Consider the following 10,438-nt stretch of genomic DNA (forward strand, 5'->3'; position numbering starts at 1 on the left):
ATGAGATCTTGATACTTTTACATGGTATCAGAGCACTCTCTGATCCAGTGGCAGTTTCCGGAAACTCTTACATCTCCGTTTATCTTCTCCGGCTAGTTTCCGGTGAATTGTTAAATCTCCGGTAACATTTTTTCTTCCCGATCAATTCTTCTTCTCCGATCTTTTCTTCTTCTCTGTCTCGTCCTTCTCTTCTGTTCAGAGTTATTTCTATCCTAATTCCATGGCTACCACAGAACCTGCAAGCAACAAAAACTTAAACCCAAATTTGTCTTCAAATTTTCCACCATATCTACCTAACATCCAACAATTTTCACAACTTAAAATTGATAAGCACAATTTTCTGAATTGGAGACACCAAATTCTCATAGTTTTTAAATCTATGGGTTTACTATAGTTTTTGAACAAGAAATTACCTATTCCTTTGGAAGGGTCGAATGAACGAGAAGTGTGAAATATGCCGCTACTTTTCTCAAAATTAGTTTATCTTCATCGTTTCTTTATCTTGTTCAAGGAATCTCCACAGCTTCACAAATATGGCATGAAATTGGAAATGCTTTCTATCACCAATTTACTCAAATCGATGGGGAAGATGGGTATGATGGTGGTTCTGGTGGTATACGGCGGTCAGACGACGGTGATGAAGATCACCATACTTGTTACGCAAGAGCTGATTTTAGATTTAGGGTTCCAGAGAAGTTTATGCGTGTCAGACCAAGATATGAGACCAAGTGTAATTCTAATTGGGCTAAGTCTTCTTTGTTAGGCCCAGAACCATCTAATAATTTCTTTGGGCCATCTGAGTTTGGGTTAGCTTCACAGATTACAACTCTTAGATCAGAATCTAGTTTTGGACTTCATCATCAGGCCCAGTTTGAATCTGTTCAGGGTTCTGGGCCTCATCAAGTTACAAATCAAGCCCAACAACAAAATTCTCCTCATTTTGGCCTCATGGCAGATTTATGAGGCTTATGTGAAAGAGTTGATTTGTGGATTCCTGACTCTGGTGCTCCCTACACTGGCTCTGAGCGAGTCGTTGTAGACAATGGTATGGCCCTTACTATTTCTCATACTGTTACCGCCTTGCTTCATTTATCTGATCGTACTTTTATTCTTAGAAATGTTTCATGTTTGACAGGTTACAAGGAGAAATGAATCGGAGCATGGATGAAGAGGTGAAAGAGTTGGAGGTTATGGCGGCTAAATAAGGAAGGCCCACTTGGACACATCAAGTGGAAAGTCTTTCGGAGAGCATCGACACAAAGTTAAAGTCGTCATTGGAAGAGCTTCCGGTGTTAGAGTTGAAGGTGCTACCCAAGCATCTTAAGTATGCTTATGTGGGTGAATGTAGCACGCTCCCGGTTATTATTGCATCTAACTTGACGAAGGAGCAAGAAGAAAAGTTGATGAGAGTATTAGTCACCCATAGAGCCGATATTGGGTGGACCATTGCAGATTTAAAGGGAATTAGTCCCTCGGTGGTGATGCACAAAATCATCACGGAAGACGACATGAGTCCTTCTCGCGACACACAAAGGAGACTAAATCCGAACATGCAAGAAGTCGTTAAGAAGGAAGTATTGAAGTGGCTAGATGCGGGTATTATATACTCCATCTCGGATAGCCAATGGGTGAGCCCGACACAAACAATTCCGAAGAAGGCGGGTATTCAAGTCATCACAAATGACGCAGGTGAAGAGGTCGCCACTCGGCCGGTAACCGGGTGGCGTATTTGTATTGATTATAGGAAGTTAATTGCTGCAACTTCCAAAGATCATTTCCCTTTGCCATTTATTGACCAAATTGTTGAGAAATTGGCCGGACAAAAATTTATTGTTTTCTGGATGGTTATTCGGGATACAATCAAATTGCTATACATCCGGAAGACCAAGCAAAGACTACCTTTACTTGTCCATATGGTACTTCCGCATTTAGGCGAATGCCCTTTGGACTTTGTAATGTCCCCGCTACCTTTCAAAGGTGTATGATGAATATCTTTTCGGATATGGTGGAGGAGTCTTTGGAAATATTCATGGATGATTTCTCAATATTTGGGTCATCATTTGATACATGCGTTGACCAACTCGAAAAAGTTTTGAAAAGATGTGTTGAGAAAAATCTTGTTTTGAGTTGGGAAAAGAGCCATTTTATGGTTCAATAAGGGATGTTGTTAGGGCGTGTTGTTTCGAGTCGTGGGATTGAGGTGGATAGAGCAAAAGTGCAAGTCATATCCACTTTACCTTACCCCACAAGTGTTAAGGGTATTCGGTCATTCTTAGGACATGCGGGGTTTTATAGGAGGTTTATAAGAAGTTTTAGTGATATAACTAAACCCCTATATAATCTATTGTTAAAAGATAAAACATTTGACTTTGATAAGAATTGCCAAGACGCCTTTAACATTTTGAAGAAAAAGTTGGTTGAAGCCCCAATCTTGCAATCACCGAATTGGTCTTTGCCATTCGAAATTATGTGTGATGCAAGTGATTATGCGGTGGGGCCTGTATTGGGTCAAAGGGTAGACAAGAAACTGGTTTCCATTTACTACGCAAGTAAGACTCTCTCGGATGCACAATTAAATTATACAACAACCAAGAAAGAGCTACTTGCGGTGGTATATGCATTGGATAATTTCGTGCTTATATATGGGGTACTAAGGTCATTGTATATTCTGACCATTCTGCTGTTAGGTATCTCATGGAAAAGAAGGATGCGAAGCCGAGATTAATCCGATGGGTTCTCTTGCTACAAGAGTTTGACTTGGAGATCCGAGACAAGAAAGGGAGTGAAAATGTGGTTGCGGACCACTTGTCTCGATTGGTTGTGGAGGAGAATTCTTCCCGTGAAGAGATCAATGAGAACTTTCCCGATGAGCAAATTTTAAAAGTTGGAATATTACCATGGTATGCTAATATTGTCAATTATCTGGTTACAGGTGACTTGCCGGCTCATTGGATAGAAGGAAGAGGTTGCACTTCCTATCTCAAATCAAGTACTAGACATTGGAAGAACCGGACTTATTCAAGTTTTGTCCGGATCAAGTCGTTCGAAGATGCATACCCGACGAGGAGATTCCTAGCGTCTTGATGCACTTGTATTCATTTGCTTGTGGGGGTCATTTCAGTGGTCACAAAACCGGGCACAAAGTGCTCAATAGCGGTCTTTATTGGCCGACTATTTTCAAGGATGCTTTTAATTTCGCTAAAAATTATGTTGAATGTCAAAAGTTAGGGGGTATTTCAAAAAGGGACGAAATCCCCATGCAACCGATCCTCATTGTAGATATTTTTGATGTGTGGGGGATCGATTTCATGGGCACATTCCCCAATTCTCATGGCAATTTATACATTTTGGTGGCAGTCGATTATGTATCCAAGTGGGTCGAAGCGATTGCGACCAAGACGAATGACCATACCGTTGTTTGCAATTTTGTACAATCAAACATAATTTCGAGATTTGGGATTCCCCGAGTGATCATTAGTGATGGGGGATCTCATTTTAAGAATTTCAACTTTGGCAAACTTTTGAAATGGTATGGTGTTGACCATCGAATTGCTACCCCTTACCACCCACAAACAAGCGGTCAAGTGGAGGTTTCCAATAGGCAAATAAAAGAAATTTTGCAAAAGACCGTTCGACCCGATCGAAAGGATTGGTCAACGAAGTTGAATGATGCTTTGTGGGCTTATAGGACGGCTCATAAAACACCTATGGGAACTACACCTTATCGCTTAGTTTATGGGCGAAATTGTCATTCACCGGTTGAGCTTGTGCATCGTGCTTGGTGGGCTATCAAAGAGGTTAACATGAAATATGATGATGCAGGAAAAGAGCGAAAGTTAAAGCTTTGCGAGTTGGAAGAGCTTAGGGAAGAAGCGTATGAGTGCGCCTCAAAATACAAGGATGATATGAAGAGGGCACATGACGCGAAGTTGAAGCCGAAGGAGTTTGAAGTGGGTCAAAAGGTTTGGCTCTACAATTCACGGCTTAAATATTTCCCTGGTAAGCTCAAGGGCAAATGGATGGGCCCGTACGTGATTACACGGGTCGGAAAGCTTGGAGATGTTACAATCAAGGACCCGAAGGATGGGTCGAAGCAAACGGTTAGTGGGCATCGCCTTAAATCGTTTCTTGATGGTAACAATGAGAAAAAGGATGAGAATGTGGAGTTGGTAAACTTCATGGTAAGTGTGCCAACTTATGAGGTCAACTGAAAGGACCGGTAATGAATTTTGTAAAGTTATGTACAATTATTTAATTGTTTGTGTGTTTTTGTGTTAATCGTTCTCGTTTCGTACTAATCCTCTTGATTGTGTGAAGTTCGGATATCACGAACGGGTCTTGAAGACAAAAAGGTATGTTTTAAGACTTATTTGTGTGTATTAGGGATAATACACGACTTTTCGGGGGGTGGTAGGGCCGTTAACGGTTTCCGCATTTTTAAAATTTAACTAATAAAAAAATCACAAAAAGATTTTTAATTTTTTTTAGGAATTTTTAATGTACATAGTCCCTTTTGAAAAAGTTCATAAAATTCCTCATATTTTTCATAAAAAAAAACATAAAATTTGAAAATATAAAAAAATGAAAATTGAAGAGCCGTCGCCGACGGCTGGCTCCCTCGTCGCCTACGGTGTCCCAATATCTCTGTCGCCCAAAATTCCACCGTAGACAGCAATTTAGGCCGTCGCCACTTGTGCCCATTTCCCTAAGCCGTCGCCGACGGACTGTCTCACCGTCGCCGACGGTGCCCCAATCTTTAGTCGACGCTGATTTGAGTTTGGCTTATAATTCGAACCCAAAGTCACTTGTGGGTATCCAAACTTAACCCGAAACACCTTATTCACCACATATCTTACCAAAATCTTATTCATATCACTTATACCCTCTCACATCATCATCAAATCAGTTTTGTCATCAACCGTTCTCTCTCCCCATCTTCATCTTCTTCATAAAACCTCAAGAACCCTAATCTTTCATCTCTCATAACTTCTTCGATTCTTAACCAAATTAGTTGATTCTTGAGCCTATCTTGAGTGATTTTCCGAGAGGAACAAAACCCCCTTAACGGTTTCAATCAGTTCTTGCTCGTTTGCAAGATTTCTGGGCGTGAGTTTTTAGGGTTTTGAAGAGTGTTCATCCAAGTCATTTGCTTTGCACTTTTTCTTAGTTCTCCTTGTTAATCTACATCAAAGGAATGAAATTTCACTTAATTTATGCATGATTATCATATAAATTGTTAATTTCCTTCGAAATTTTAAGCCTAGTGTTTAAGAGTAGACTGTTTATCATAATGTATGATGTTTTAGCATAAATCTAAGAATGTTTACTTGATTTGGGTGAGATTTGAGCATGCTTTAGTCTTGGTGATATGATTACACTAGATTGTTGCATGATTGAGCATAGTTGTAATGTTGAAAATTGTTAAAACCATGAATTTTTTAGAAATCTTGTGAATAGACATGATAAATTGATATGTAGATGTTAAAATGAGCGACTTTGGAAGTTTAAAAAGGCGATTTTACATCTAATTATTGATTGAAATTCAACATTGCATATTATGTTCAAAGTTTGAGATTAATTGAAGGAATTGGGTATACTAATTGTTGTCTTGTCTTTTTATTGTAGCTATATTTAGAGGAAGCAAGAAAGCAAAAACCTCCGGACAAGGTTCGTCTTCGGGAGCCGGTTCAGGCTCGGGGCAATATCAAAGGCGTTGGGAACAATTTAGTAACGTAGAAGAAGATGATGGGAAACTCTATAGACAAGATTGGGATTGCGAGGAGGCCAAGAATAGTAGGTCGGCTTCGGTATGGAAAGATGAAAAACTGAAGGCTCTTTCCAAGTACCGAAACAAGAGACTTGAGGTGAAGATGTGGAAAATGAAGATGGTCACAGGTCTTTCAAAGCCCATACCTGAGAGGGCAGTATGTGAGCGTACGTTGAATGCCGATGAGTTCTGAAAAATCGGCATAGTTCAAAGGTTTGAAAAGATTGGGTGGGAACGAGTACTTGACTGGTGTGAGGATATCACCACCCGGGTGTATTTGGGGGCTGCTTGTGAATGGTTGTCTACTCTCCGTTTTGAAAATTCTGATGGGTCGGCTCCTACGTGGCAGTTGATCGGAAATGTTGCCAAAAACCAAATGATCATGTCATTCGAGCACACGAATGCTATAGCAAGATTTGATTCGCTTGGGATTGAAGCGTATGACTACTGCGGTTATGATCAGTTTTTGGATAATAAAAGAAAGGACGCTGATCCGGCGCGAATGCTAGCATCCTTATTGCCAGGTTCCAGGGGTGCAGGGGATTCAAGAAACGACTTGTCTTTGGAGGGCAAAATACTACAAGGCATTTCGTTGGAGAATGTTTTGATGCGGTTTGGGGACCGCGGTAAAGTGAAGGCACCCGACTGCCGGGTTTTGCATTCGTTGTTGTATGGGACGCCAAGGTTGTCATGGCGCCAAATTGTGATGATCAATACATGGGATACAAGTGAATCATTCAAGGGAAAGATGATCCCTTACGTAAGCTTGATTAGCGCAATGATTTTGCAGCAAAATGCATTGCCTCAGGAGTCACTGTGGGTGTCTAAACCCATCGATTAGTTCAGCTTCGCCTCCATGAGGCGACATTGGAAGATAACTGTGAAGGCTTTTGTTCATCTTCATACGGTTGAAGATGAACAAGGAGATAGTTACCGATTCACTGAACCGAGAGAGGGTGATGAAGAGGGTGATGAAGAGGAAGAAGATGAGGAGATGCCTGATGTTGAGGAGGAGACGGATCCTTCCGGTCCGCGGGGACCAAGGCAAAGATATAGGAGGAAGCATCAGGAGATTTCTGCCGATGTAGCAGACTTTGTGAACCAAAGGCAGATACCGTCATACCGGTTGTGGACTCGCGGGCAACAAGCGGTTTACGATAATGTATCGGCATGCATTGGGAGGAAAATGAGGCAAGGCGTCAAAATGCACAAAGGGAATTGGAGCAACGCCGATGGAGAGCTTTAGCTGTCTCTAACCAAATGGCGATTAATAACGCCAAGGTACTCCATGATCAGGAGCGCCATCAAAGAGAATATCAAGCTGGTCTCCCTTTTGCCGAACATTTGGGGTGGACCGATTACCCCAACCTTCCCCATCCACGAGGCCCATCCGATCCAACCCCTCATTGGCCCGAGGCAGTCGGCTCTAGCTTCATCCCGATTCCTTACCAACCACCACTTCAAGGAGAGTCGAGTCCACTCGATAACTATAGGGAGGTGTTTGAGGCCCTCACTGGTTATCAATACCAGCCAAACCCGCTAGTGAACCCTAACGAGAGATATCGGCGGTAGAGGCAAGGTATGTTTTGTGTTGTTGTTGTTGTATATTATTTTATTTTCGTTACTTTTATTTCGTTTTATTTATTTTTGCCTAGTTAAATGAACGTTGTGGGTTTGTTCCCTATATAACCCTCACGAGACCTACTCGTCCTCCCAAGCTATTGGGGGGTTTAAAAGGGCTTGTTGCATACGCTAAATGCAACCGTGATTCCTACGAAAGTGAGTTAGGTTTGTTGTTGTTGTAAATTATTTTCCACATAAATCAAAGTGAAATAACGTATAGCTTGGTAATATTTTCATAAAAATTGTAGAACTAGGTAACTAACAAATTTTGATGGTTGTAAGAAGCATGCTTCTACACAAGGGTTAAGATTTGCAGGTACATTGGGTTTGTGGGACAACCGCTTTCATGAAGAGGAGAGGAGCACACGAGGAATGAGCTCAAAAACCAGGTGCATACGTTTCTTTGTACTTTTGATTTTTTAGATTTGCAAATAAGTGGATTGTAAATTGTACATTATTTTCCGGGGTGAAATTTTGGGGAATCAGCCGTATCACATCCCTTGTGCGTTTAATACTCTCGTTCTTAGACATTGAGGACAATATGTACTTCAAGTGTGGGGATGGGGGAGTAGTAAAAATTTTCGTTTTTGACCCGTTCATTTAAACACTACACATTGAGGACAATGTTTACCTTAAGTGTGGGGATGAGGGGAAATTTCAAAAATTTTTCAAAAATATCTTGTTTAAAAGCGATCTTAAAAGCACAAGTAACTAAGTCAACGAGGAATGTCACAACCCATTTGGTCTTTTGTCATGGTCAAGTTCAAATTAATAGCATGACGGGTATTTCGCGGGTGGTTATTTGGGAATAATCCGCCTAAGAAACTAGTCTTTTATGCATGTCACATACCATACCCTTTTAGATATGTGAGGTTTTGAGCCACTTTTATATCATAGATTACATACCTATGTTTCTTTGTTTGAGTGGACCATTAGTCATATATTGTAGAACTTGCAACTTTTGATACGTTTGAGACCATAGACCGAATACAAGCACGAGAATGATTAAGGCATTAGGTAAACCTTTTCTTTTAAAACCATTTATCCATCCTTACCCAAATAATCCCCTAGTCTCCCACTTTGAGCCTAAACCTTTCGTGACCACCCTATAGCCCATAAGCTTAAACTTTTTTTCTTTTAAACCCGTGTGATGAAAATTCGATTATAGGAGTCGTATTTGTATAGTTGCTTTTGATTGTTTGCATAAAAAAAAATCAAAAATCAGAAAATGTTATGAAAAAGAATTGAAAAAGCATTGAGAAAAACACAAAAAGAAGTGTAAGTAGTTGTTGAATAAAAGGCGAAAAGTTGTTGCCTCATAATTGGTGTTTATAGTTAGTGTTGTTTAGAGTAGTCGTTTGTAATAAAAAAAAATCGAATATTCATCACTTAGCCACTTTAAAATATCCTAATTCCTAACCTTAGCCTAGCTCCGTTACAACCCTTATAAAGACCTTATGACTTGTGATTAGTGTACGTGATCAATGGTGGAGAATGATTGAGTTGCAAGCTTATGCGGGTATGTGTTCTAATTGGTTTTGAGTGAATATTCTTTGAAGTGCTAATACATTATAAATATTAGCCAATTTACAAGCCGAGTGGAGAGAACATTGTGAGGGATGTGCATGAATTGTTGGTTTCACAGGCGGGTTAATCTTGGGTAACCATTTGTGTATGTGAAATCACATTACCGTTAAATATATTGAAAATTGTAAAGAGTTTGAACTTTAGCATGACATTGGACCTTAACCTTGGTCTCGGGAATGGGGAGTGTGTTTGTTGTTCGACCCATGTAAAAGTGAAAAACAGATTTGCTTGAGGGCAAGCAAAAGACAAGTGTGGTGATGTGATACGTGGTCGAAAACCGGTGATCGTAATTGCTTAATTTGATGTTTTTACACATGTTTTAATTCCGAATAGCCTACTTTTGATTAGATACTTGTTTTGCAGGTATAGCAGAGTTTAAGGAGCTTTTCGGGAGCTTTACGGGTCACCGGAGTGAAAACAGAACCACCGGGACGCGACACGGGTCAACCGGGAGCAAGGGAAGCGAAAAATAGAAAATACAGTTTCTGGGCACCGTCGCCGACGCCTGTATGGGTCGTCGCCGACGGTCGGTGCAAATGTCCGTCACTCAGAAGGTCCGTATACAGCCAGTTTGGCCGTCGGGTGTTTGTGAGAAAGTACACACCGTCGCCGACGGGGCATCAGGCCGTCGGCGACGGCCCCTCAATGTTGCTGTCGCATTTTGTTGACTTTCCTTGCTTGTTTGACGAATAGAAAAGGTATTCACCAACCAAAAACGACAGTTACACTTTCTTGGAGAGTTTGAATATCATCTTGGAGCCATTATCAATCATCTATCACTCACCATTCCATCTACCTTCACATCTACAACCCGAATCAACACCCGAATCATCAATCATCAATCAAGAACCTAATTCACCATCACATCCTTCATTCCAACCCATCATCACCAACCTTCCATAACCCTAACCATTCATCCATTCATCCACCTTCAAGCTTCACGATGATCCAATTCAAGCTTTCTACATCAGGTGATCAAGTTTCTTCGATCATGCTCGACTAATCTCTTGGAGGTTTCACCCCGGTGTAGGTTATTGTAAGTCTAGGGTTTGAAAAATGTTTTAGTTTGGTTTTGTGACAACTTGATTTGTATTTGAATTGATTGACAATTTTCTTGCATTTGAACTATATTTGTGAATCGTCGAGTGAGTTATGAAATTTGACTTTGCGAAACAAGTTTGTGCAATTATGCCATGTCTTTCAATAGGTTTTACTTGTCCAAAGTAACGAAGTGCATTGTGGTACGTCCTTCATGGCGTTGATAGAAATTGGCACCTAAGCTTTGATGATAGAATTCCGTTAATAACATATTCGAGTGAATCAAATTTAAAACGTGTAAGAACCCTAGGATTGCAATTACCGAACCGGGTGTGAGCCTTGTTTTCTCTATATTGTTTAAACTTCTAATTACATTTTTGCAATTGTTAATTGTGCGTAATCAATCAAACCAATCATTTAGTA

The 10,438-nt window shown here is 40.5% G+C and overlaps 1 pseudogene; it reads left to right on the top strand.

Moving 5' to 3' along the window:
• The window catches only part of LOC110900828, a 79,719-nt pseudogene extending 73,111 nt beyond the window's left edge, over positions 1-6,608 (top strand).
• The last annotated feature ends 3,830 nt before the right edge of the window (positions 6,609-10,438 follow it).

Source organism: Helianthus annuus, chromosome 13, assembly GCF_002127325.2.
Source record: "Helianthus annuus cultivar XRQ/B chromosome 13, HanXRQr2.0-SUNRISE, whole genome shotgun sequence".
In the NCBI taxonomy this organism is placed as follows: Eukaryota; Viridiplantae; Streptophyta; class Magnoliopsida; order Asterales; family Asteraceae; genus Helianthus; species Helianthus annuus.